A 26,024-nucleotide genomic window follows, 5' to 3' on the forward strand; every position below is an offset into this window, starting at 1 on the left:
GATATCTTTATTTAAACCAAGGAACATGGACTCAGGAATAATTACTTTGATGTAGAATAAAAGCAGAGGCTTTGTTTGTTTATTAATTTATACTTTCTCCAGAGTTCTTGAAGAATTTTTAATTTCTATATTTCTTAAAAAATGTTTTATTACCTTTCTAAATTGTGACAGTTAATATAACTGGAAAAATACAAAATGCAGAGTCAGTATAAGGGTATAAAATTCATCTCCCTCCTTCCCACACTCCAATCCCACACTTGGGATACCCGTGGTTAGCAGTCAGTGTGCATCCTTTTTGTTTTTCTATGAATATACAAAATCCAACTGGTTTCTTGAACTTTCATGTTTCAGTCTTAGGAGAATCATGGGATCAACATAAAAGCAAAAAGGTCTGAAGGCTGAAAATAAAAATTTTCCCAGGTCTGACTTCGAATTCCTGTTTCTAAAAGCGTGTACCCACGTGGCTCAGTGCATCCAGCTGCAAAATACTCTTTTGCTCGGAGCTTGGATCAGAGTAAGGGCCCACAGTGGAAAAGGCTGAACTCCTAGGTGCCCGAAATCCCTGCATTTACATTTCTTTCCCCTTCGGCTAATTCCTCCTCAGAAAGCCTTCTGAAAAATGCACATATTTGAAGGTGGAGTGTCCTTAATTGCCGGGTCTGGTCGGTCTGGTCAGGTAAAGGGGATCTCTTTCTTCCTGAAGAGATAAGGACCAACAGACGGAGGTGCTTTGAGATGGGCCTCGGGCCAAGCTTGCCTCCCCACGGAGCACGCGCGTGACAAGCTGGCTGCGCCCAGCCTTTCAGACCTGCGCAACCTCCCCATCAGGTTGCGCTAGGCTTACCTGGGGTCCCCAAACTCGGGTCCAGAGTCAGGGACTCACCTTAGAATGCAGTGCTCTGGCGAGCCAGCAGGGGCGCTGGGCCGAGGTGCGTCTGTGGTTCCAGGTGTTTCGGCCGGCGGGAGTCGTAGACGCCAAGTCCTCACCCGGTAGTGGGGAGCCGAAGGTGTGTGTCAGAGTTCAGCTCCTAGGTGTCTGCCCTGCACTTCTGGGCGGCGGCGCGGGTTGAAGGCGCAGCGTCTGGACACCTTGCTTTTCTGGCTTCCAAGACGCGCGTGGAACCTCGAGGAAATTCTCTGTAAGACACCACAAGGAGCAGAACTAAAACTTCCCCCTCACCAGTTCCTGGGCAGCTTCACAAATTCGAAGATCGGGTGGCAGTGCTAAGTAGGGCACCAGTGTAGGCCTTGGGCTCTACGGCGTTATTTGGGGGATCTAAGAGATGGTGGCAAGTATTGGGTGGGCAGAGAGCAATGGTCAAGTCCCACTCTGGCCCTGGTTCTCCCTTCCCCAGTGGAACTCCGGGTTTTGCAGGGGTGCACGCACCCAAGCACTGGAACGCCGGCTGTGGTCCAGTCTAGGCCCAGTCACAAACTGGTTCTGGCTGGAAAAGGTCACTGGAGTCCTACCCAGGCTGTAGGCTTAGTCCCCCAACATCAGGCGCACCGCAAGAGGGGCGGCCTGCAATTGGAGAGATTTCGGTTAGACCGGGGTTGGAATAGGGTCGAACTGTCCAGTTCTTCCGAGGAGGTCTACTTCCTGGGGGCCCCATCCCCCAATTTAACCTTTTACTTTCCACGCGTGGACCTGGAGGCCCCGGAGGGTCTCTGGAAGCCTGGAGGAGCACCAGCCTGGGCGAATCTCGGGCGCCAACTGGCAGACAGACTGGAGCTCGGCCTTCCCCAAACTTGGGGCGCCGGGCTGCGGGCCCGGCTGGGCGGTGACGTGAGGGGTGGTGCCGGGCCTGATTGGCGCGCCGGGCGGGGGCGAAGGCGGGGCCGGACCCGGGCGCCCAGAGGCGGCGGCGGCGGCGGCGCCGGGAGCTGGAGCCGGGTGTGCGAGTCGCAGTGGCGGTGGCGGCAACAAGTGCCGGAGACAAGCGGTGCCGGTGACTCCCCCGCCGCCGACACCCCCGGGCCGCCCGTCGCGGAGCAACGTATGGAGCGGGAGCGGCGGCGGTCGCCGGGCTGAGCCGCGCGGAGCGGCCGGGACGTGGATGCGGCCGGGATCTCCCGCCCCCGCCCCGCTGAGCAGGAGCTGCTCCCGGACAAGGTAGGGCCGGGGCGGGTGTGCGCTCGCGCCCCCTCCCGCTCTTCTTCCCCTACCCCAGCCCGCGCCACCTCCTTTCCATCTCTGCTTCGCGCTTCCCCCGGCTCCGCACTGACTCCTCTCCCTCGCAGTCCCGTTCCTCGCCGGTTCCGGCTTCGTACCGGCGCGCCACAGGAGGAAACCGTTCCCGGGTGGCTCCCGCCGCATTTAGGCGTCCCCGCTTCCCTCCGGCTTCCTTACCCTGGAGGAAGAGGATAGCGAAACCAGGAGCAGCATGTCTTTTTAGTCTCTTGTCCTGTTTCACCCCCACCCTCACGGGGCCCTGGGACATCCCCCCTCCTCGCTGCACCCCAACTTCCGGGGGAGCCCGCGCGGGGGTGATGTCGGCATTGGGAAGGGGCGTCTGGGGCCGGCGTCCTCACCTGGCTTCCACGGGCGTTTTGGGGAGGGGGCCGTGTGTGATTTCTCACTCGCACCCCGTCACCCCACCCTCGCACTGCGCTGGTCTCGGTTGCCGCATGGGGAGATCAGGTGTTTTGTGAGCCAAAGAGCCGCCCGCCGCCGCTCCCCACCCCCATCTGCCTACCGCTGCCACCTCCGGGTCCCCAAAGGCTGGTTTCTGTGAAACTTACCGAGAACCTTTCGCGTTGACCTCTAAAAAATTGTTTCACGCCGCCGGCGTTGAATGATTAACTAGGCTGCTTGTCTGAGACCTGGGGAGGGGGATGGGTGGGTGCTGCCCGGAGCCCGTGAGGCAGGCCTTGGCCAAACACCTCGCTGGAAGGGTGGGCGTGGGGGCGCTCGGTGGGACCCCGCGGGCGGAGATCCTGGAGGCTGCCCCGGAACGGCAGGCGGACCCTCCTGGAGGTAGTAAAATCAAGTCTCCTTAATATCCAGGCCACGGTATTTTTCATTTAGGACTGGGGAGCCCCAGAACCCAGTATCTCCCTACAAGTGTCAGGGCATGAAAGCTTATCTCTGAGATGAATACATTGTAAGCCCGGATGGCGAGGAGGCTCCCTCTCCTGCTTAAAACTTAGGGATGGGCTGTTTGTCTTTGCTCCCCTATCACTCATGGCCTCGTGAACCTTCCCAATTTCGTAGAAAGATAGTTTAGAACAATTATACCATATTCTTCTGCCCCTCCCTTGTTGGAGCCTTGCTGTAGATGGTAGATTGCCAAACCAGTTGGTGAATATGGGCGTCTACTTGTTACAACAAATTCTTCCGGTGTATTTTGCTTCGGGAGGTGGTCAACAGGGTCAGGATCGGGAGCTGGAAGGCGGGAGGGTGGGGGTGGGATTCGAGCCTAACTCAGCCGAGGGCTCCCGAGCCCAGCTGTCTCCTGGTTGAGCCCATGCGTATCTGACAGCTTACCCTGGTGGGAGGACAGGCTTGGGCGATCATTTCTTCCCACTGCCCTAGTTCTCACTTCTCTTTCTTTTGAATAGAGGTTATTAAGCCTGGTGGAATTTGGGAGAGTGTTACCACACAGTCCCTGGTCTCTTAGATTAGATTTTAAGACCAGGGAAGTACAGAACACTATAGAATTCTCTACAGGGGTAAACCTATCCCTCTGCCCAGCTTTGTGAATGTCTGTATCTTTGGCTCTAACGTTTGAAATAACTTGTTAATTTTGAAATACTGCTTTCCCCTTGGCTATCTCCCAGCAGCAGGGGCTCACTGCTCTTAATTTCATGTGTGTTGATGAAAGGCCTGATTCTCCATAAAAGTTCCAAGTTCCCACCCTCACTGTTCACTGGTCTTGAATCTGCCACATACGATTCTGTGACCTTGGGCAGGTTGATCATCCCAGCCGTATTTTCCATAACGGATTTTGGAAGTGCCTGCTCTGCAGGATTGTTTTTGAGGACAAATAGGATAATGTTTGTCAAACTCCTGGCTCTGCATCATGGGAATTAAGAAGCACTTAATGAGTGGTGGTCATTGTGTAATCAGTATGGAAGTTCCTCTAGGCATCAACTTCCTTTACCAAAAGCAGTAACTGGGAACCATTTAGATTGGTCTGACTGAAACTGAAATCAGCCAGATTTGGCAGATGCAGATAAATTTAAAATCCAAGAAATGAAGTAACCTTTTCATGAAAATAAGTATAATATGCTTGTAACAATTAATGATTTTTTCCCTGGGTTTCTGATGGATAGCTGAGTAATGGCTTGTAGTTTTGAAGAGTTCCTTGTTAAAAAAAAACACAATTTAGATTTCTCCAATTCTAAAATACTGCAGTTTTGCTAAAATAGGAAAGTGGAACTGATAATTCATGGTTGATTTTTCGTTATACAATTTGTTCAAATGTGTACCTTTTTAATTTGAATTTATTATTATTATTTAAATTTTATTTTATTGGGGAGAGAGAGAATGAGAGAGGAAGCACAAGCAGGGGGAGGGAGAGGGAGAAGTAAACTCCCTGCTGAGCAGGCAGCCTGCCAGTTTGTGAACCGATGGACTGAATGACTGATGGACTCACTGACGGACAAACAGAGGATTCCATCCCAGGATCTTGGGATCATGACTTGAGCTGAAGGCAAACACTTAACAGACTAAGCCACCCGGGTGCCCCCAAATGTGTGCCTTTTTTAGAGATGCGTTGGGAAAAAGGGAGTTATATCAGGAAATGAAGAGAATCTAAAAAAAAAAAAGGATAATTCTGCTTTACATGATGTGTTGTTGGTACAAAGCTAGGATGTTCTGGATAGAAATGTATGAGGCTTTTTAGCTGATGCAGGATATGAAAAAAGATGAATCCATTGTTTCTTAAAGGAACTTTGAAAATTCAAGTTTTTATGTTTTCTGGTAATGCTGGTTTGTTTTGTTTTGTTTTGTTTGTTTGTTTGTTTTTGAACCATAATTCAGGGATCCTGACCAGTGCTGTGAATGTGCCTGACGCGTACTCTGTTCTTAACGTACTGGGTCAGTGCTTTTCATTCTAACTTGCTTAATAGCCACAATATTTGACTTTACTTAATTTTTTGAACAGTTTTATTGGACAGTTTGTTAAAGACTTTGACAATTAATAAATGCCAATGGTTACGTTTATAAACATTAAGATTCTTGCACCTGGGATAATACTTGGTTATATAATCTATTGCAACATGCCCAGTTGTAGTGTATAAGTTATAAATCCTGGAAAATTCTCATAAAGGCCTTTGGGTCTTTTATGAAGATGCTTAGAGGGAACTAAAATCATTGCAATCAATTGCCTGGCAATTTTAGTGTATACAGAACGTTAAAACATGAATTAAACTGGGCTCTGACAATTTGAAAGTTGGGTTTCCTGGCTGACATCATCAAAAGTACCCAGGAAGGACCACAGCACATACAGCCAACAGGTGTGTAGGAACAGCTCTTTCCTCCCCCATACTCCTCCTCAAGGTGGGATAACTGTTAACTAGGTGCTTGCCAAAGATGTCTGCAAATTGTATGATGAATAAATTCCTCTCTCTGGAGAGGCAATTACCGTTCGAATAAGAGGTATAATGTGTGTGGTATAAGACTTCAAGAAAATTGATGTAATGATTTCATCATCACCTAGTGATGAGGCTTTGCTAGTCTGAACAGAACTTCAGTGGGAAGAACTTGTACTTGACAGAGAATTTGTTATTAGGGCATATGTGGTACAATTACACTACTGCTGGAAAAAGTTAATTGTACCAGTTTTCTGTATGTTAAAACTCTGAGCTGAGATTTTGCATGTATTGTATGTTGCCACTGCTGTGAACTTTATGTTCTTTGCCCATCAGCTTTGTCTCCTTGACTTTTTAAATTTTTGTAACAGAATTCAAATTTTCTTTAATTTTTTTTTTTTTTTTTTTAAGTAGGCACTGTGCCTAACGTGGAGCTTAAACTCAGAACCCTGAGATCAAGAGTCTCATGCTCTACTGACTGAGCCCGCCAGGTGCCCCAAAATTCAAATTTCTTTTGAGAACATTGTTGATAAAGTTATACCATGTCTTGAAATATTTTGTGTGATTTTAGTGTTAGGTGTTTCTATAGATGTTACAATTATTTTCTGTGCATCTGTGAACATTCCTTTAGAGCAGGGTTTAAAATTGTATTCTGATGTGGCTACAGAGGGGAAATTCCCAGTAGCCAGGAAGTTGATACTTTTTACTTTTCATTCTGTGGCATTTAAAAACAGGTTTATTGTTCCAGTGTTTTCACTCTGATGTGATTAGGATGTACGTTGCTTCCCAGAATACTTTTAAAAAATATTATCTGAGGGAATCAATTCTAGAGTGTGGCCAGGTTTTGTCAGAGTGGTGGTTTAGCGGTTAAGAGTATGAACTTGGAGTCCATCTGATGAGGAAGTTTTTTTTCTTTAACTTGAGCTGTAGCATACAGTAAAGTGTGAAGTGCTCTAATGTTGTGTGTAGCTCCTGAGTGTCCATCCAGCATCCCGCTCCAGAATTAAACATTTTCCATGCCCCAGAAGGTGCCTGTGCCCCTTCTAGTAAATATCCACCCAGTAGAGGGAAGTTTCATATCATCTTAGATGTGACTCCTTTCATATAGATTGGTTTTGCCTGCTCTTGAACCTAATAGAAGTGGAATTACAGAATCATACCGTGTATAGTCTTGTGAAACAGACCTGGTTTTGAGTTGGTTTTTGCCATTATGTGACTGTGGTTACTGTGACTAAGTTACTTAACCTCTCTGAGCCTCAATTTCTTCATTTGTGAAATGGGGGAGATGAAATTCTTATCTCAGATTTACTAGGAAGATTATCTAGCACTGTGCTTGAAGTGCGGTTTCCTTGTCCCCCTTTTATTTCTTTACAAAGGTGCTAACTAACTAAAGGGATGCCTTGGGGGCGGGGCTCAGTCGGTTTAGCGTCTAACTCTTGGTTTCAGCTCAGGTCATGATATCATGGGTCGTGAGATGGAGCCCCACTCAGCAGGGAGTCTGCTTGAGATTCTCTTTCTTTGCCCCCTCCTCCAACTCATGCATGTGTTGTCTCTCTCTTTCAGAATAAATAAATAAATCTTTTTAAAAAGTGGTAACTAAAGCAATTAGCTCTTCCTTGTTTTAATATGCTATTTCATTTTTTTTTTTAAAGATTTTATTTATTTATGTGACAGAGAGAGATTACAAGTAGGCAGAGAAGCAGGCAGAGAGAAGGAGGAGGAAGCAGGCTCCCTGCTGAGCAGAGAGCCCGATGTGGGACTCGATCCCAGGACCCCGAGACCACGACCCGAGCCAAAGGCAGCGGCTTAACCCACTGAGCCACCCAGGCGCCCCACTCTTAAAGTTATGTTGGTCTTTTGCTGAAAGTTAGAAGCCAAGTCTTTGTTGATTCATTGTTGATGTAGCTTTCAGCTTAAATAAGACATATTATGTCTTGATAACTGATCTCCTATTATTTTTAAAAATTATTTACTTATTTTGGAGAGAGAGAGGGCAAGTGCATGCAGAGTGGGACAGAGGGAAAGGGGGAGAGAGTATCAAGCAGAAATCAAGTCAGACGCTTAATGGACTGAGCACACAGGTGCCCCTCCTATTATTTTTAATTGACATTTTCTTTGTAAGTCATGAAATGACAGTCATTGAAATGTCCTGTTCAGAGCCAATCAGTTGCTGTCTCCTGCAAGTATATAAGCTATAAGCTAGGATGCTTCTAAGTATAAGCTAGGATGCATTGGTGACTGTTAATACTTGATTATGAAATCTATGGAAGAGTTTAAATAAGAGGGAATGGTAAGTGGCTGGGGTATCCACAGTGTTTTGTGAAATAATTATTTCAGAAGTGAAAGCACAGGGCCAGTTGTTAGGCTCAGACCATTGCATGCTCAGACAAACCTTTGAAAACATTTGCAGCTTATATATACTGTAAGCAGTAGTATATATTCAGTGGTCTCATGTTTCCAGGGTTTTGGTGGGCTTTTTGGATACTTTCTATTTTTGGAGCTATTCTTTAACTGTAACTCAGGTGGTCCTGTGGCATTCTTTCTAGAAGACTTTTTTTCTTATGGTGTTTATTTAGGGGGGGAAAAATCAAAGTAAGGTAAAGGAAAATAACACTGTAACTGCTCTTAACTTGGTTTGGGTCCTTCTAGGTTCTTTTCTCTATATCTTTACACCTCTAGAATAGGCTTAGGAAAAACATATTGCTGATGCTTTAGGCAAAGTTAAAATGGATTGTGTGGGGTGGGCCTGCCTAGAGATATATCTGGCAGAGAGGGCATGAGGCTTTGAAGGTTTGGGTTCAAGTCCATCCTCACTGTGGCCCCTACTTGTGACTGTACCATTGTCAGGAGTGCTGGGCATGCAGTCCCCCAACACCCCCCCCCATCAGGACCCCAGTCTTCCAGATTACAGTAGTAGAGAGAGAAAACCCGTCCTTGGGACCACCTCCCCCTAAGACCTCAAGTCATTGTATAATCAGATGAGCATTTTGTTCACTTAGCCAGCATGCATTAATTGAACATTTACTATACGCCTGCCTCTGTGCTTGGCCCCATGTGTGTTCTAGATAGGTCAGGCACAGTCCTGCCCTTGAGTTACCAGTCTCTGGAAACTCTAACCCAGAACTGATGAAAGGGTGCTCTTGTTGAGGTGCAAGCAGTGGGCAGTTTGGGGGGCAGCCAAGAAAGGCCTCCTGAGAAACTGGTGTTTGGGCTTAGCCCTAACGGATGGATTAATAACTTTTCGGAGGGCAGAGGCAGGTATCGCAGACTTGTGGCAGTCAGGGAAATAGCAGGTGATCCTGCTGGTTTGGAGGTCAGGGTGTTTAGGAAGGGGTAGTAGGACATGGTGTAACCCCAGTGACCATGCATCAGATGGCACTAGATAGGCATGGAGGTCGTGGGAGCCATGGAACATTCCTGCAGAGGGGATGCAGAGACATGTCAGGATCAGACTTGCATTTAGGAAAGTGAGCTTGAGCCTGATAGGTAGATGCAAGGCTGGCGTGTTCATGGCCCTGTGTCATTTTACAGCCTCCTGATGGAGGAGTATTTCCCATTGCCCCTCAGCAGTCTCTTCTCTGAAAGAATGTGGAGGAATATGTACAAACTGAAATTACTTTGTAAACTTCTCTGCTCAGAAACCTCCAGTAGCTCTTCCTCTCAGACTGAAGTCAGACTAAAGGCAGGGACCTTCTGTCACCTCCCGGGCCCTTGGTTCAATTGACTGTAGCCACTCTGGTCTCTGCGCTCTCCTGCTGCTGGCATTTGCAATGGCTGTTTCCTCTTCCTGCCCCACTCCTGCCACCTTGTTCTTACCCTTATCATCTGTGCTGTCCTTTATGTTTTGTCTGAGTTCTTGCCAACTGTATAATGATTGGCCATGTAACTTAATTCTTGGTTGTCTGTTTTAAACACTGCACAGTTAGCACAGGTGCTTGGTTCTTGTTGAATTCGGTCACTTTCTGGGGGAAAACTGGGTGCCCAAAAACCAGGCCAGGGATGGTGCAGGATAGAAGTGTATGTATTTGATTTATTTGAAAGAGAGTGAGCAATAAGAGGACTAATGTTTGTGGGATGGGGTTTGGAAACCAGTACAGGTAAGTGTGAAGGGGATGATCTACGGATATAGGTATGCTGGGAATCTTTTTAACATTTGGAACATTGGAAGTTGTAGTGGTGTCTCAGAGGGTTCAGGGGATGGGAGCAAGGGAAGACCCAGGAGTAAGCTTGAGCCCAAAACTGGGGAGAGCACCCATGTGGGGGCATGAGGCCAGGAGCAAAGCTGTGAAGATGCAGGAGAACAAGGAAGAGAATCCGGGTTCAGTGGTCTTGAATTTGGGATGGGGTCAGTGTTAGATGCCCTGGGAAGTCAGAAGAGGTCAAGGGCTAGGAAGATTCTAGAGGATGAAGGGAATTAGAAAGGTCTGGGCATGACAAGGAGCAGAACCTTTTCAGGGTGTTGACAGAGAAGGGAAAGAGGGCCTTGTGCTTGGAGCTACTGGGAGGAGGGAGAGCTTTGAAGGTGAAGAATGGAGATCCGCCCTTGATACTGGACCCCAGGGGAGCATACAGTGCTGTCCCAGGGCACGGTAATCTTATGAGGGCTGGGGAGTGACTTACTGGAAAGGGGAGAGTGGTCCTTGTGGAGAACTTGAAGTAGATTTTGGTGCTAAGAGCTGACTTTAAAAAAACAAAAAACAAAAAAACAAAAAAAACCCTTTGTAACCATGGCAACCCTCTTGGCTTCTGTTGCCTCCCCCACCCCCGCAAAATAGGGAAAAACCTGCACAGCCATCCTCACATGTTGATTGTTTAAATCCAATGCAGTCATGAATATGAAAGTGTTAACACTCCAGTAAGGTTATTTCTATGGAGCATAAACTTGCTAAGGTTTTTAATTTGTGCTTCAGAATTATGTTGTTTTTTATTTTCTTTGGAAAGCACTTAACATCCAGATGCTTCTCTGAAGTGCTTCTTTTTTGAGTCCTGATCAGAGAGTAATACAGTTATGTTAAAACAAACAAAACAAAACAAAAAAAACCTTCAAGTCTAGCTCTAGATTATTCGCTGGGAAGCCTAGTGATATTTGCAGAATCAAATATATTTATTTAGCATTGCAAGGGTCTAATTGGGTTGGTTACAAATACCATCTTTTCTGAATATTTAACATTTGGAACTAACAAAATATATTTTAGATTTATTATCTTATGGCTGAATTTGATGTTTGTTTAAAAGGAACTTATGTAGCTTTTATTCTTAAAGTAAATGAGATGCAGCCGTTTTATTTTTCTTCTCTTCACCACATAAGGAATTATTTTCTTCAAATGAACTTAAAATATCTCTCATGAATACTCCTATTTTTAACCGAATGTTTGTCTCTTTTAAATTTTTTTCCTTAAGGTTTTGATGGATCCTTTAAAAAAAAAAAAATCCTCTTTCTAATGGAAATTTTCAAACAGGTACAGATAGAGAGAGGTATAGGATGAAGCCTCAGGTGGCTGCCACTGGTGTCAGCATGATGCCCACTTTGTTTTCGTCCCTACCCCACACATGAGTAGGAGGCTGTGTGGGCACCACCCTGAGTGGGAGGACACATCCTGGTGGACCTCCGGGTCACCAGTTGGAGAAACAGAAACTATGGGGGTGTTCGGACTTCCCATGGAGAGGGAGAGGTGAGCAGAGGGTGGACACTGGGCGATCACAGATGGCTACAGCCCCTGATATTTCCAAGTAGGTAATAGCGAAGGTGACATTCACAGACATATTTAAAATTACATGATTTAAGCTGCTTGGTAAAAGAGGCCCGGTTTCTAAGCGGCTCTGTCCTTAGTTCATATGTTGAGCAAACATAATCTCTTTTATTTTGGCAACATAAATTTTTCTTGGCAGGTGGCCAAAGAAAGAAGTGTTCCCATTTCATCTCTTCAAATATGTGGACATACATCCTGGTCAGACAGCCCCTTTTTAATAGAACATCTGGATAAAAGGCCAAAATGTCCATTTTGAGGATGTATATTTTCAGTCTATAAGATTTATTTTGATAACTTGAAAAAGCAACTTAAAAACAATCCTTAAGCTTTTAGTGACTTGAAATTTGCCATGTGAGGAGGGGAAAAAGAGTCAGGAAAGGGAAAGGAGTCTAGGAGAAGGGAACTGGGGCGGGGGCAGTTTGCTTGTTTGGTACCCCATTTTGAAGTTGCCACCCCAGGGTCACTCGTCACTAGACCGGTTGTCTTCTGGGATGAGGATGGTCCCTGACTTGAGGAGAGGTGGCATCCTAGGGAGAGGCCCGTTGAATTGGGTACTCGGCACGTGTGAGGAGCGGTGGCTGGCACTTGGATTGGAATGCTTTCATCTCTCAGTTACAGCACATGGCGGGGGGTGTCTTGGTTCCACTCCCCCAAGGCTGAGGAGAGTGGGATCTTGGCTCACCTGGAACCGTTCTGGCTGGGAAGCATTGCTGGGGGTGAGGGGTAGGTTCTGAGTAACTAGCTCTTGGCATTCCTTTTGAGAGGTCCAGTTTTGGGGGAACCCTGAGTACTGGCAGGGAAGATTCAGTACAGGGCACTGACGGAGTAGAGGTTGTCCTCCTGATGGAGGCTGTGGCACTTGAACCCGGGTCTTCGAGGATGAGGCTAGGATTGAGAAGCTGGAGAATGGCCATGAAGCAAAGGTGGGGGAGGGGAGGACAGGGGTTGTTTCTATGGGGTGCAGGTGCTTGGGAGTTCTCTGGGATGGGATTAGGAAAGTAGCATACTTGGATCTAGGATCAGGTCTTTGTGAGAGTGCTTAATGAGGATGGGGGTGCCTACCTCCCCTGTACCCTGACTGTGCCCACCACGCAGCTCCATGCTTGTCTTCAAGTTTAGTAGCAACAGGGATGGGAACCCATTCGGCATCCCAGTTCCTGCCACTCTCCTTCCCTTCACTGTCCATCTTGGGAACCTCGGGCCAGGTTTGGAAGCAGTTGACTTAACTGTAAAATGAGGATACCTCAGGAACTATTTCACACGACTGAGTACCCAGTTGGGACCTTGGCATGCTTACTGGCACATGGACAGGCCCTCCGTCCTTGCGCTTGTTAGTCTTGTTATAAGGAGTCTCCCTGTGCTACCTCCGTCGCATTCCTTCATTTCTTGTCTCCCCACCCCCCGCAAGGTATTAGCTGTGTTGAGTCCTTAGATTTTAGTATAACATGATTTAAATCTCTGCACATGCCAATTCTACACAACTTTTTATGACTTTCATGCATGTTTTCAGAACAGTGAGTCAGGCAGTTAACTCAAGGCTGCGCCTTTAAGGGACTCTAAATGGGTATGACTGGAGTTCTGGAGGCTGAGGCTGAGGCATGGTACCTCATGCTCCTCAGTGGCACCTTCGTTGTAACGAAGAGTACGTGCTCTTCACGAAAACGTGTCCCTGGGAACCTTCATCCTAACAGCCAAGAAATGGAGACTTCCCAAGGCAGTTTATTAACTCATTTAAGGTAATGAATGCCATTGGTGTTGATTTAAATATTAAAGTTACAAAAGGAGTTTAAGACGCTATGTGCAATTTCAGTTTGCAGCATGTTCAAACAATATTTTCTTGACTTGGGGAGGTTATATTTTTATTTTAGAAGGAAGACAAATGGAAAATCTTATTTTGCAGGAAATTGATGGACATGCTCTCAAAGTCTACATTTCATAGAGTCAAAAACTGCCAAATATAATTTAATAAAATTGGGAAGGGCAGTGGTTGCTTCCAAAGTTTATCTGTGGAGCTTGTGGGAAGTGACATAGATAAATAAAAATAAAATAAAAAAGTTCTACAACTTTTTGTGGTCAATTATCACAACCCACGGAATTAAGTGGTGGGGGTATGACGTAATTTTGAAAGTCAATTTTAAATAAAACTTTGACGATATTCAGCTTTTAATTTTGTTAACATGTTGGTCTTTAGGTAAAACTTGCCTGTATTTTGACTATGTAAAAATGACAGTAATCTCTTTTCCAGTACTTCTATGAAAATATTCTCTCTTACTGATTTCATCAGCTTTTCCGTGTAAGTGTCTGTAGACAAACGGAGCCCACATAGCAGGCACCAAATTACCTCCTCCATTCCCTATCTTTTTACACCAAGCCATGCTGATGGCCTACTTATTTCCAGAAGCATTTATACAAGGTCATTTTGATAACTTAGTTTATATAATGGGATTCTTTTCTAGTCCAGTACTATAATTTATGCTTGTGCATTTTTATTAGTTTGTAATTGCCTTCCAACCCTTGGGCCCATGTTTCTTTATAGATTTATTTAATCATATTAGACTGTTTCCTGAGATGTCTTTAGGTTATGTACTGCATGGAGATGACAACCATTAATGCTTCCTGATGGCTGAGGGGTGAGACACTGAGGGGGAAGGCACTGGAATTGGAAAAAGCGTAGGACCCTTGGGAAGAGGAATGGCCTAGACTAACAAATAGCCAGGGGCCAGGTATGGGACTCTGGGGTGGGGGGGCTAGAGATGGATGGCCTGTGTGTGAAATTATTCAACAATGACTTGTTTAGAGTTGTGTGTACTCTTGATCAAAAAGATAAAAAAAGAAACATTTTAGTTAGTCCTTGTTTCTTTATTGCTCCTCCCCTTTTACGTCTTCAGACTCATTATATTGTTTGAGCAGCAGACACAAGAGATACAGAAATGCATGTGGATATGGCCCAGTCCCTGTCCTTGAGGCCCCCCACATCCTGTGGGTGTGTCAGACTTGTTAACAACAAGCGGATAAGTCAGATAAATAGGTGTGTTAGGTGTTCCAGCAGCAAAGGGGAAGTAATACAAACACACCCAGGAGAGGAGGGGTTCAGGAAGGGTGCCCCTCTGGGCAGTGCTGGAGCAGCGGGCCTCTTTTGTTATTTATGTTGAAGGCCTAGAATCGAAGCTGCAGACTGAGGAAAAGACTTTGTCACTAACAGTGATTCTCACTGCTGGACTCACTGTCCTGATTATGCCCTTGGCGGGGCATCTGCTAAGACTCTGGGCCTCCTGGTACCTTGGTTTCCTCTTCTGCAAATGAGGTGATTGGCATAGATGAGCTATCAGTCCCTGGAGAGGAAATCCTTATGGCTTCTTTTTGATAATAAGCTTGGCCTGTGATCTGTGTGCTGGAGTGTGTGTGCTTGTGATGGAGAAAACCAGTGAAAGGGTGAGATGATACGGTTTGTGGCCAACGCTTACTCTCTGGTCATCTTTTCTGACATGGGCTGGGGTCTTCTCCTCTCCTGACTTCCAGGCCAGCTCTGCACCAACCTGGAGCAGGGTACAGGGCCATGCTGGGATCCTTCACTTCAGGCTGTGCTGCTGGGATGAAAAGGCAACATTTTCTCTGTGTAAACAGATCTCACAAAGGGGTTTGCCTGGGTGAGTTTGTGATTAGGCCAGTTTAGGCCCCTGTCTCTCGTTCTTTAGTGTGGATAGTACCTGACCCTCACCTGCAGGGACTCCAACTCTGGTTGGGAAGGCACCTGCCTTACCAGACCAGGACTTCCGGCACCGTGAACCATGAACCGGTGAACAGTTCTCAGCATGGGATTCTGTCTACAGGATTCCTTTCTCATGCTGATTGAGATTTTCATTCCTAAATTGTTTTTTTTTTTTTTAAGTCCAGCTTTATCTGGGGATTCTAGAAATCTTGAGCTACAACATTAGGTGGTAGAAAGAGTGAGAGCTTAGTCTTGGGGTCAGGGTCCAGGGTCCAAATGCTGGCTCCACGCAGATTAGCTCCATAACCTCAGACTAATTGCTTCATACTTTCAAGCTTGTGAAGATTAAGTGAGAGGAGAACCACCGACATAGAAAAACGGGAAAGGGCATGAAGAGTAGGAAAATCAGGAAGGAAGCATGTGAAAAGAACAGTGTAAATTAAAACAGGGAGATAGGCTTTCTTTGTAAAGATAGAAAGAAGGACAGCGTCCACAGTCAACACATGGGTAGCTCCGTGTTCTTGGGTGTGTGGTGAAGATAAACCAATCTGGCCTTTCTTTTTGGTGGGGGATGGAAGGGGAGGAAAGGAGAATAATTGGATTGTTTACTTTCTCTCTGTAGTTTCCCAAAGGAAATAATAAGACAAAAAAGATGCATTTATGAGGTCCTTAATCAGTTTTTTTTGGTTATATGGAAAATCACTAACAACTCATTAGTGATGATTGATTGACAAGCCAGAACAAATGCCTGTGTCCCAGCAGAGATGCACGAGAGCTCTGCTGATAGGAGACAGACTGCTCAGATCATGCTCTTTCCTCTGTGAACTAAATCTGCTTTACAGAAATTAAATCTCAGTGGGGCACCTGGGTGGCTCAGTTCATTAAGTATCTGACTTGATTTCGGCTTTCGGCTTAGGTCATGGTCCCAGGGTCATGGGATCAAGGCCCACGTCAGGCTCTGTGCTGGGTGCGGAGCCTACTGAGGATTCTCTCTCCCTCTGTCCCCTCCCTCTCCCACTGAAACTAAAAATCTCAGTGAATTCATGAGCCAGCTGTGTTTGTTGTCAACACAGACATCTGTTTGGAGTTTTTCATTGTCCCTTATTTTATATTCCTGTATAATTTAATCCATTTGCTTTTCTTTATTTTCTTACATAGAGGGCCTGTGAAAGAAAGAGAACACATTCCAGCAGCCTCTCTGGTGGCTGCGCTTGTTCAGTGAGGCACAGATACCAGTCCTCTTCTTCTGGGTAGAGGCCCTGGGCCCACCAGCACTCACTTCCTCTTCCTAGTGTGTCCTCCAAGCCCACAGACTGGCTGGGTTACCTCTGCCTGCAGACACCCTGTGCCCCTTCAGGTCCTGCCTTCACCTCTGCTGTCCGCTAATGGGCAGTTACATATATTCACTGTATCAGATCCATGTTTTATAATAACCCTTTCCTCCTGACTTCAGACTCAGAAAAAAGTATGCTTGGAGATGAAGTTGCGTTGGTGACTTAACAGATGGAGAACTTGGGCCAGTTTTTGACTGTTGCATCTCAGCTCCGAATTCACCCCGTGTTGCCTGATACATGAAAATGGATCAGGGACTTCAGATGTTTTACCTTCACCTTCTGTAAGTGAAGGCTCTGAAGAGGATGTTGCAGAAGTATGGGGTTTCCTTCCTGGTCTGGAACCGGGTTCTGGTAGAACCTGCTGTACTGTACTCCTAGGGACCTGTAGGGGGGTCATGGCTTTTTCCAACTCTGGCAGCAGTGCTGGACTGGGGGAGCCTGGGCTCACCCGAGGTCACTGCTTCTCTGCCCCTGCTTGTTAGCCCCATGTATATTCATACTGGAGCCCCCAAACCCTGGCCATTTAGTGAGCTGGCCACCTGATCTTTGTGCCAGGCTGTGGCCACAAGCTGGCCCTGTCTCAGCCATACATTGACATGCTAACCTGCAATACAAGGGGGTCCCCCCACTGCCTGGTTCTGGCAGCACCCTTGACTCCCTGTGCGTGGTGACTCCCTCTGCATGCCCACCCAGCAGTTTCTACAACTTGTTTTCTCTTATTTTCCTGATGGGGACCTGTGTATTCCAGGCTTTGTGACTGCACCCCAGAGAGTTGTTCCTGCTTTCCTGGGCACTGGCCTGTCTCTGGCCTGGGAATGCAGGAACTTTTCTGCCCTCCATACCTTCTCAAATAAGCTCTGAACATTTCTTCTGCGTTTGTCCTTTTTCCGGTACTTTTCATCTGCCAAAGCTTACTTGTTAGAATTCTATTCCATCTTTATAGTTACTCACCAGGTTCTGAAACTGGTGCTTAAATTACTGTGTGATTTCTGCCTCCTGGTTGGACCCAGACTGAAGTACATCCCATGTAACCCCACTAAGCAAACAGAAGGATGGATCAGAGAGAAATCTCAGGGTTTCTCTGAAGGGCTGTTAAGAGCCTGCCAGACTGTACTGTTTGTACGTAGGTCCCGGAGCTTGGAGTGGAAACACTTACCAAGGCATAGCCATGTACATCTCTTAACATGGGCTTCCAACACACATTAAGCTCCATAGGAATGGGGTACCTGGGTGGCTCAGTCAGTTAAGCATCCAACTCTTGATTTTGGCTCAGGTCATGATCTCTCAGGGTCATGAGATTAAGCCCCGCATAGGACTCTGCACTGGGCAAAGAGCCTGCTTAAGATTCTCTCTCTTTCTCAAAACAAAACAAAACAAAACAAATCCATAGGAAACAACTGCCTGCCTTCCAGCATTTCTTTTCTAAGATGATAGCCCACCTTAGGGAAGTGGGTACCCCTTGGATTTTACGTCTGTGCGAAGGCCCTTCCTTTCTTGAGGCATGTTTGCCCTGGGCCTGTATTGTCATGGTCTTGATGGGGGTAGCAGTTGCTCAAGGTCCTCCCCTTGCCAGGAAGGAGGTGTGGAGGCTCCCCTATTTGGGGATAGGACAGAGGTGGGGTCTGCTGCAAGAGGAGAGGCGGAGCCCTCACCTGGAAGCATGTGCACTCCCTGCATATAGGGCACGCCCAGTCAAAGCACACCCAAGTGTGTTGCCTTTGGTGGGTCTGGGCTGACTGTGGGAAATGAGGGCCTGGGCCATAGTGTCCATCCCCATTTACTGCTTCAGATCCTGTCCCCAAACTCCTAGATTTAATACAGACTCACTACTCCTGAAATTCATCTCTCTCAACACTAGAAAAAAATCCTTTAAATCTTTTTCTATTGTACTTTGAAAAGGGGAATTTATGTAAATATGTGTGTGTGTCATTTGCCAGCACTAAGTAAGTGATTTTCCAGTGTCATATACACTCTGGAGAAAAAGTGTATATGTTTTCAATCCTGTTCCTACTGACTATCTCACTGTATTCAATGAACTTGACCAGATGACCAAAATATCTGTCCATTTAGCAAATGCAGAATGACTCTCAGGTGCCATGTGCTGGGGTAATGGTGGTATCGTGTGAAGACCTCGATTATGGACTATGCCCAGGTCAGGCCAGCATAATCAGGAGAGGATGCCCTAACCTTTGGGAGCTGGGTGCACTACCCAGGATATGACATTGGAATGAATTTGTTTGAAAGGAGTAGATGTTCGAAGGCCTAGCAAAAGGAAGGCACTCTACAGATGGCAGAGCAAAGCCGAGTTTTCTGGAAGAGAAATGTGTTTGCTGTGTTTACGTGTTCCAAGTGTGGATGGTGTGGAGAGGGGGATGTTGGCTGGAGATGGTGGAGAGAAGCCCGAATCATTATGATGTGCCCTGGCTGGGACCAGAAGGGCATGTGAGTGAGAGGACTGAGGCTGGTGTTTAGGCTGGGGCATATCATTGGGCAGGAGACCTTGTAGAAGAGGGGAAGAGGCCATGAGGCCCTGAGCTCTATGGAGAGGAGCTTTAGAAGACAACACAAGTGGTTAACGCTTTGAGCGAGCAGTAGCCTGCCGGTGGTTGTCAGACCAAACGGGGCGGAGGGGAGGGACAGCATGAGCAGGGAGAGCATGTGTGCACAGGGGACTAAAGACTGAGTAGTTGGGGAAGACGCTGTATTTGGGAGTCTGCTGGGAAGTAAGGCAGTAGGCTGTCACAGTAGCCAGTGTGGCTGAGCCTGGATAGAATAGAGGAGAGGTGACGAGGAGATGTGTGTCACATGGAACACAAGATTCGGCTGCTGGTTGGACAGGGAGAGCATGGTGAAGCAACAGTTCAGAGTAATTCTGGGGTGTACATCCAGGTGCCTGTGAAATTGGCCCATTACAAATAGGGGACCTAGGAAGAGGGACCCTACAAAACATTTAGTGGCTAATATTTGGAGTTAAGTGGGTCAACCTGTGGTCTTACTTTTGGAGGTGATGTTTAAGATAGTGGGTAGATGGGTTTCTAGAGAGGGAGAATTTATAAAAGGCGCAGTGAGCGACAAAACTTGAGAAATGTGCTTAGTGTTGGAAGAATCAGAACCCTTGAAGGAGAACTACTGAATGTCCATTGAGTGGTAGACAACAGATTGGAATGGTATGTTATATCTTCCCCAATTTACAAATGAGGATACAGACTCAGAGAAGTCAAGTAACTTGCCCAAGGTCACACAGTTAGAGGGTAATGTAACCAGAATTTAATTCTGGGCTGACTCCAGATGCCTGGCTGACCTTCAAAATGAAAATGGATCTGCAACATTTCTATCCTCAAACATCTACTAGGCTTGTTTTATCACTCCATACTCTTTTACACTAAACATCTAAAACTCTTGTCAGTTTGACTGAAGGCAGGGTCAAGATGGCCTCTGGGAGGATTAATTCCCTGTCATCATTTGCTAAATTTTCTTCTTTCCCCTTTTCTGAAAGTTCTGTGCATGTTTATTTGAAGAAGGAACTTAGTGATAATTTTATCTTAAGTGCTAAATACTACTTGAGAACATCAGCCATGCTGGGCTTTGGGGAACTATAATCAGTTGGGGACGAGAACATGTCCTGCCAGACACTTTCATGTATAATGTTGCCTGAAGGGGTGTGTGGGTGAGCAGATTCATTATATGTTCTTTTCCCTTTTAAGTACTAATACTCATACTAATGACTATGAACCAAATCCCTTGCATGTAGCTAGTAGTTGTTGCTTGACTTAGAGATTAGAATGCAACATCAGAGATACATGCATGTCCTCTCTCTGTGTCAGCTTCTAGGGGAGGTTAAGGGGGAAGTCCTGGGCTTGCCTTCCCAGCCCTGTCAAGGACCCAGGCCGGGCTTCTTGCTACTATGAAGGAACAGGTTCTAGGTATGGCCCAACTCTTCCGGTCCCACTGAGCTGCTTCCCTCATACCCTGATCACCCCACTGTCTGCATCAGTGCTCAAAGCTGTTCTCTCCCCCAGAACCGCTTAGCTGCAAACTGTCCCTGTCTCTGTTTATCAGAGCAGAGCCTGGAAAGGTCTGGCAGGGACCAGGCAACAGATGGGAGCAGCCTGGGAGATAAAGATTTAGGAAAGCCACTCTCCCCAGGATCCTGGAGGGTGGGGGAGAGAAGTGGTCTGTGGAAGGATGTGCCCGTTCTCCAAAGTGTGTACAGACATGTTTTCCCCGCTCTCGTGGGATGGCAGTGGGCTTGGGCTCTTTCCCCCTTGAGGATTTGTGTGTCTGATTTGTGGGGGAGGGTGAGCAGGAAGCAGGAACTCCTGGATACAAAGGCTGCTAGCCCTTACCATGGTTGAACTAAGAGATTGGATTTCCAGCCTCCTTGCCTCAGCCTGACTGGACAGGGGTGGCTGCTCATCTTATGTAATGGTCACAAGAAAGTCCTGCCTTTCTTTGTAACCTTGTCAATACTGCAGGGCCGTGCCAAGCACAGGTTTTGGGTCAGGCCAGGTGTGTTGGCTGGCTCTGTCCCTGACTAGCCAGTGGTAGCCACCTCCCTGAGCTCCTTGGCTCTGAGTTTGTGTGTGTGTGTGTGTGTGTGTGTGTGAGAGAGAGAGAGAGAGAGAGAGAGAGAGAGTGTGTGTGTGTGTGTGTGTGTGTGTGTAAATGTCCGGGAGTCAGAGTTTTGAGAATGACTTCTCCTGGCCACATTAAAATGTTTTCTGGCCAGCATTTTGTTTCAGTGTTTCTAGGACTTTCAGAATTGGAGGAGACCTTTTAGGATCATCCCATTCCATGGTTCCCACACTAGTCACCCTGAATGAAATACTGGAATTGCATGGACTGCATATTGGGAAACAAAATGAGGTATGTGAGGTGTTTTGCCCAGAATTTGGCTTATACATAGTCGTTAATCAAGTTTACTTATTTACTACCCTGCCTCCCATATCTGATTTTGACTCATGGTAGTTTTGTAGGTTCAAAAGTATAAATGTAAAGCTTTAAAATATTTAATAATTTTAAAGGAGATTAGCCATGGAAAATAAGACTAATGTCCCATTAGTCATAACCCTGTGCAGTAGTGTTCACTTGTAGCATGGTTTAAGCTGCTTGGGTTTGAATCCTGGCTCTGCCATTTATCAGCTGTGTGGCCTTGGGCAAGTTAAATCACCTCTCTGAGAGTACCTGCTCATGGGATTGCTGGAGCCTGGCAGGTATCTCAATTTTTATTAAAACAAGGTATATGTGTTCATAGTCCTTTCTGATAGATGGCTTCAGATAAATAGCACAGGCTCAAGGAAAGCTGTCGGGTTGGTTAGGGTTGGATGTTGTCCCTAGAGCCTCTTCTGATTCCTGTGAGGTCCATTACAGTGATGGAGTGACTGTGGGACTGAGGCCATGACACAGGCAGTAGATGTGTGTGTGGTCAAGGCTATTCAAGGACAGACATGGTAAGGCAGCATTAAAGAATGTTCAAATAACCTACAATCTTACCACCCCGATTAAACCAGCTTTAGTTTTGTGTGGTTATTTTATCTGGATTTTCACATAGTTGAAGCATAACATCTGTGCTATTTTGTAATCCATTTTCAGCTAACAAGTGTATTTTTCCTGTTTCTACCTCACTTTTCTAAATATTTTAATTGCAAAATAAAGAAGGAAGTTCTTTTCCATTAAACAGAACTAACTGAAGTGTTTCAGAAATTTCAAAACTGTTCAGTCCTTATAGGGGGTGGGGAGATCTCACTCCCAGGCACAAGGTGAAAAGCTAAGGTTATTCTTTGTTTGCATATGGGATTTTCTCCTCTTTCTCTTGCTCACCATAAAAATTCTGTGTTTCATAGTAAGGGTTGTATAACAACTTCCCCAGCTTTGGGGTAAGTTTTCTTACTCAAATTCTTTTTAAGCAATGTAACTTCCTGCTCGAAAAGGACATGTATTGGTTTTATGTCTGCAATGGGAATATTTAGTCAGATATTCAGAGAGCTTTTTCCCACAGATATTTTTATGGGGTCACTGTTTCATCCTCCTTTCCATGAACTTTGGTTTGTTGGAGGAGCCTGCCAAAAGCCGAGTTCTCATGTGAGGAACCGTGCCCAGGTCACAAATAAAAGACGACATTTAAACTAGATGGAAATGTATAATTGAGAATCTCGGTTTTCCCATCCTTCCGTCTCAGGTTGGAAGAAACGCACTGAGCAAGTAGTGGTGAGAGTTAGCCTAAGCTTAATGTTTGGGAATTTGGACCTGGGAAGGCTGGCCCGTTCTCAGAAGGGGTGCTGGGAGCTTCTTGGCACTCCCATTTCCCTTTCTTTGGAGAGTCTTGGTAATGATCAAATATACCTTGGATCCATTTGAGCTAACAAAGAGTATTTTCCTGTGCTTTGGGTTTTTGTTTTTTAGTCTTGAGCCAGCCCTTGAGACTTTGCTATTGACCTACCTGGGTCGGGTTACAAGAATGTGGCCATGCCTTGTAGAAAAAGGAGATCCAAGGAGCCCTGGGTTGGGAACTAGAAAGCTGCTTCTTGTCACCCTCATGTATTTATGAGGTATATTTAGGCAGCTCAGTTAACCATCTCTGGGCCTCCATTTTTCTCACTGTTAAGGGGCTATCCTTTCAGCTTCCCTGAGGGGATGCAGATGAGAATTGCACAAGAAAATGTTCTGCAGTCTGGAATCCTTGGGCAGATGGAAGGTGAGGTTGGTGTCCCTTTGAGACCCACAGAGCCCTGTGTTGGCCGAGGTGATGGGAAGTCCTGGCTGGGTCTTGATCATGGAAATAAAAGCCTGAATTGCAATGGATGAAGTTGGAAATTTTGCCAGAAAACGTTTTCTTCAAAGGATTCCCAAAAGAAGGAATGGTGCTTTCCGTGAGAGAAACCTCAGACCATCACTTCAGACAGTTATGGTTGGATTCTTGCCCCATAACCTGAATGTACTACCAGCTCATTTATCTGGAATCATCTCACATATTATTCACCCGGAATCTTCCCCTAGGAAAATCAGCTCACAGGTTCAGAACTCATTATGTAGAGTTCTGTGTTTCCCTCTTTTCTTCCTTAAGCTGACCTCTCTTACTGTAGAAATTTCAGAAATAGTCTGCTGATAGCCATATTCCTTTTCTCAGTTGAAAATTTCGGTAGTTAGCTCTTCACAGTGTGTGCTGTTTTTTCCCGAGTACCTTCCAAATCTTCCTCATTGTGGGCTTTCTCCATTCATCCTCATACTTTTCCTTATTGCCCTCGCTTCAAGCTGTTTACACGAAGCACCCAAGACATAGAGATCAGAGATACAGAGTCAAGAGCTACTGTAGCTTTAGGAGAGTTAGCCCAATTTAGAGAGAATTGGTTGTTTTTGAAAATCATTTTGTCACATCTAGAAGCCAAAACAAACAAACAAACAAACAAACAAAAAAACCCCAAACTAAACCCTTAAAATTATGATTTATTTTCTTAAAAGATGGCTGTTTCTTTACGTGTATGAAGTACCCGTACAAGTACATTCTGAGTGTCCATTTGAGTTCTCTTCTCCTTCTAAGAAAGGCCTAGAACAAAAAGGCTTAAGTTGTCAAAGGTGTATGGAACTGAGACCTTCAGTTTATTCCTTAGGTTTGCCCAAAAGCTCATTTGAAAGGAGCCTGACCTAAGGAGGGTGCGGACCCTAGACTTGGATATGAGTGTTTGAATTATTCAGGTTGTGTGTGCCTTGGGGCCCTTTCAAACTGGAGTTAAGGAGTAGGAAATATCTTGTGGGTTTAACTGCCTTCTCTGGAGGAAGTTTAAGAAGGCCCTTTCTTGGGGCTCCTGGGTGGCTCACTCGGTTGTGTCCAACTCTTGATTTCAGCTCAGCGTTGTGAGATGAAGCCCCATCTTTTGAGAGTCCGCTTGAGATTCTCCCTCTCCATCTCCCTCTCTCCTTCCACCCACCCTGCCTTTCCCCTGCTTGCTTACTTTCTGAATATATAAATATCTTCTTTAAAATAGACCCTTTCTTGGTGGCTCAGTGGTGGGTTTCTTCAGGGGTGGAGATAGGTAGTGGTTGAGAAGTGAGGGGAGAAATGGGATGGTGATGGGGGCTGCTAACTGGGTGAGCTGAGGGCACCCACATAACTGTCCTCTGTCATGTTTTCTAGTTATGCAAAAACTTTAGGAGTGGGAGGGCATGGGATGGGGCTTTTCTTTTTTTAAACACCTTTTACTGCTGTGTCTATAGCCAAAGCTATTTAGCAGTGGTAAACACAGGCAACTAGATAGGGATCTACTAGACAGATCTTAAGAGACATAAAAGAATTTGTGAATTCCAACCCATCTAATCTGGGCTGTCAGGCGTGTGATAACTTTACAGCATTCTTAGCATGCCAAATACTTCTACCTTGGGACTATTTGTTAAAACCCAGTAAACCTAAAAATCCTCTTATATTAAAGAAATAATAAACACTATCCTTAATTAAAATGGGCACCCAGCTTTGTTTCTAGAGGTCGGAGGAGAGTGGCTACCATTTGACTAGGTGACCTTGGAATCTCATTGACTTGGTGGCTTTGGAACACAGCTCTGCCCTTAACAGTAACTTCTTTAAATCTGTTTTCTCAAGTATAAAACGAGAATTAAAGTAATAACACCTACTTCATAGATTTACCATATCAAGGAGGATACTACACCATGCCTGGAATGCAACCGTTCTTAGGAATTCTTTTTTTTTTTTTTTTAAATTTTATTTATTTTTTGACAGAGAGAGAGAGATCACAAGTAGGCAGAGAGAGAGGGAAGTAGGCTCCCTGCCGAGCAGAGAGCCCGACGCAGGGCTCAATCCCAGGACCCTGAGATCATGACCTGAGCCAAGGGCAGAGGCTTTAACCCACTGAGCCACCCAAGCGCCCCTGTTCTTAGGAATTCTAAGTATAGATTCTCAGTCGTAGAATTAACCTGATAAGAAAATTCCTTATAGTGTATTGCCATTCCCACATTTTTGGGTTGTCTTTTAATGTCAGGCTTATCTAAATGGTTCCTCTTGTTGGTCATCGATCTCTATAGTGCTAGAACTCTGGAGCTGTATCCCCCACAAACTAGTTTGTTGCTTTCTCTTCTTTTCTTTTGTTGGCCACAGCCTGGAATCTATTCTTGGCCTTTGATATTTCACGAAAATGCCATTTTCATTTCCCTTTTTCATTTTGCTATAAACAGCAGAGCTCTTAAGTATGTAGTTTGAGTTTTGACAAATGTATACATCCATGAAACCCTCATCCAGGCCAAGACATACACAGTACATTTCTATGCCCTGGAAAGGTCCCTCCTGCCCCTCTGTAGGCAAAATGTCGATCCCTATCATTTTCACATTTCTAGGTCCTAGATTAATCTTGTCTTCTTGAACCTGACATAAATGGAATTTCAGGTCTTCTTCTTTTGTTTTTAAATTTATCTGAGAGAGAAAGAGAGCATGAGCATGAGGGGAGGGTGGGGGTGGGAGAGTAGCAGAAGGAGAAGCAGGCTCCCTGGTGAGCAGGAAGCCTGCTGTGGGGCTCCATCCCAGGACCCTGGGGGAAACTCTTAACGCACTGAACCACTCGGCTGCCCTGAGGTGGTGGTCTACTTCTCCTTCTCCTTATTCTTTTATAAATACTTATTTGTTTCTTTGTTTGAAGTAATCCTATACCCAGCTTGGGCTCAAACTCAGGGCTCTTGTGACTGAGCCAACCAGGC

At 45.8% G+C, this 26,024-nt stretch overlaps 1 protein-coding gene and 1 long non-coding RNA gene across 5 annotated transcripts in view; one reads left to right on the plus strand and one right to left on the minus strand.

The window, feature by feature from the left end:
- Positions 1–26,024, plus strand: part of B3GNT2 (UDP-GlcNAc:betaGal beta-1,3-N-acetylglucosaminyltransferase 2) — a 65,847-nt gene that overhangs the window by 36,366 nt on the left and 3,457 nt on the right. Inside the window, exon 1 of one of the 4 annotated variants that reach the window (XM_044264050.1) lies at positions 1,891–2,113. The exons of 2 other annotated variants lie outside the window; for them this stretch is intronic. The gene's annotated coding sequence lies outside the window, so the exon portion shown is untranslated. Of the gene's footprint in view, positions 1–1,890; positions 2,114–21,057; positions 21,195–26,024 lie in introns of those variants that run through there. One more of the 4 variants, XM_044264049.1, reaches the window with a different exon arrangement.
- On the minus strand, positions 135–1,814 carry LOC122916518. The gene is made up of 4 exons (XR_006386212.1): positions 1,627–1,814; positions 1,388–1,522; positions 884–1,137; positions 135–697 (listed from the first exon to the last, which is right to left on the minus strand). It is a non-coding gene; the product is annotated as an uncharacterized LOC122916518 (long non-coding RNA).

This window comes from Neovison vison, chromosome 8 (genome assembly GCF_020171115.1).
Source record: "Neovison vison isolate M4711 chromosome 8, ASM_NN_V1, whole genome shotgun sequence".
Lineage (NCBI taxonomy): Eukaryota > Metazoa > Chordata > Mammalia > Carnivora > Mustelidae > Neogale > Neogale vison.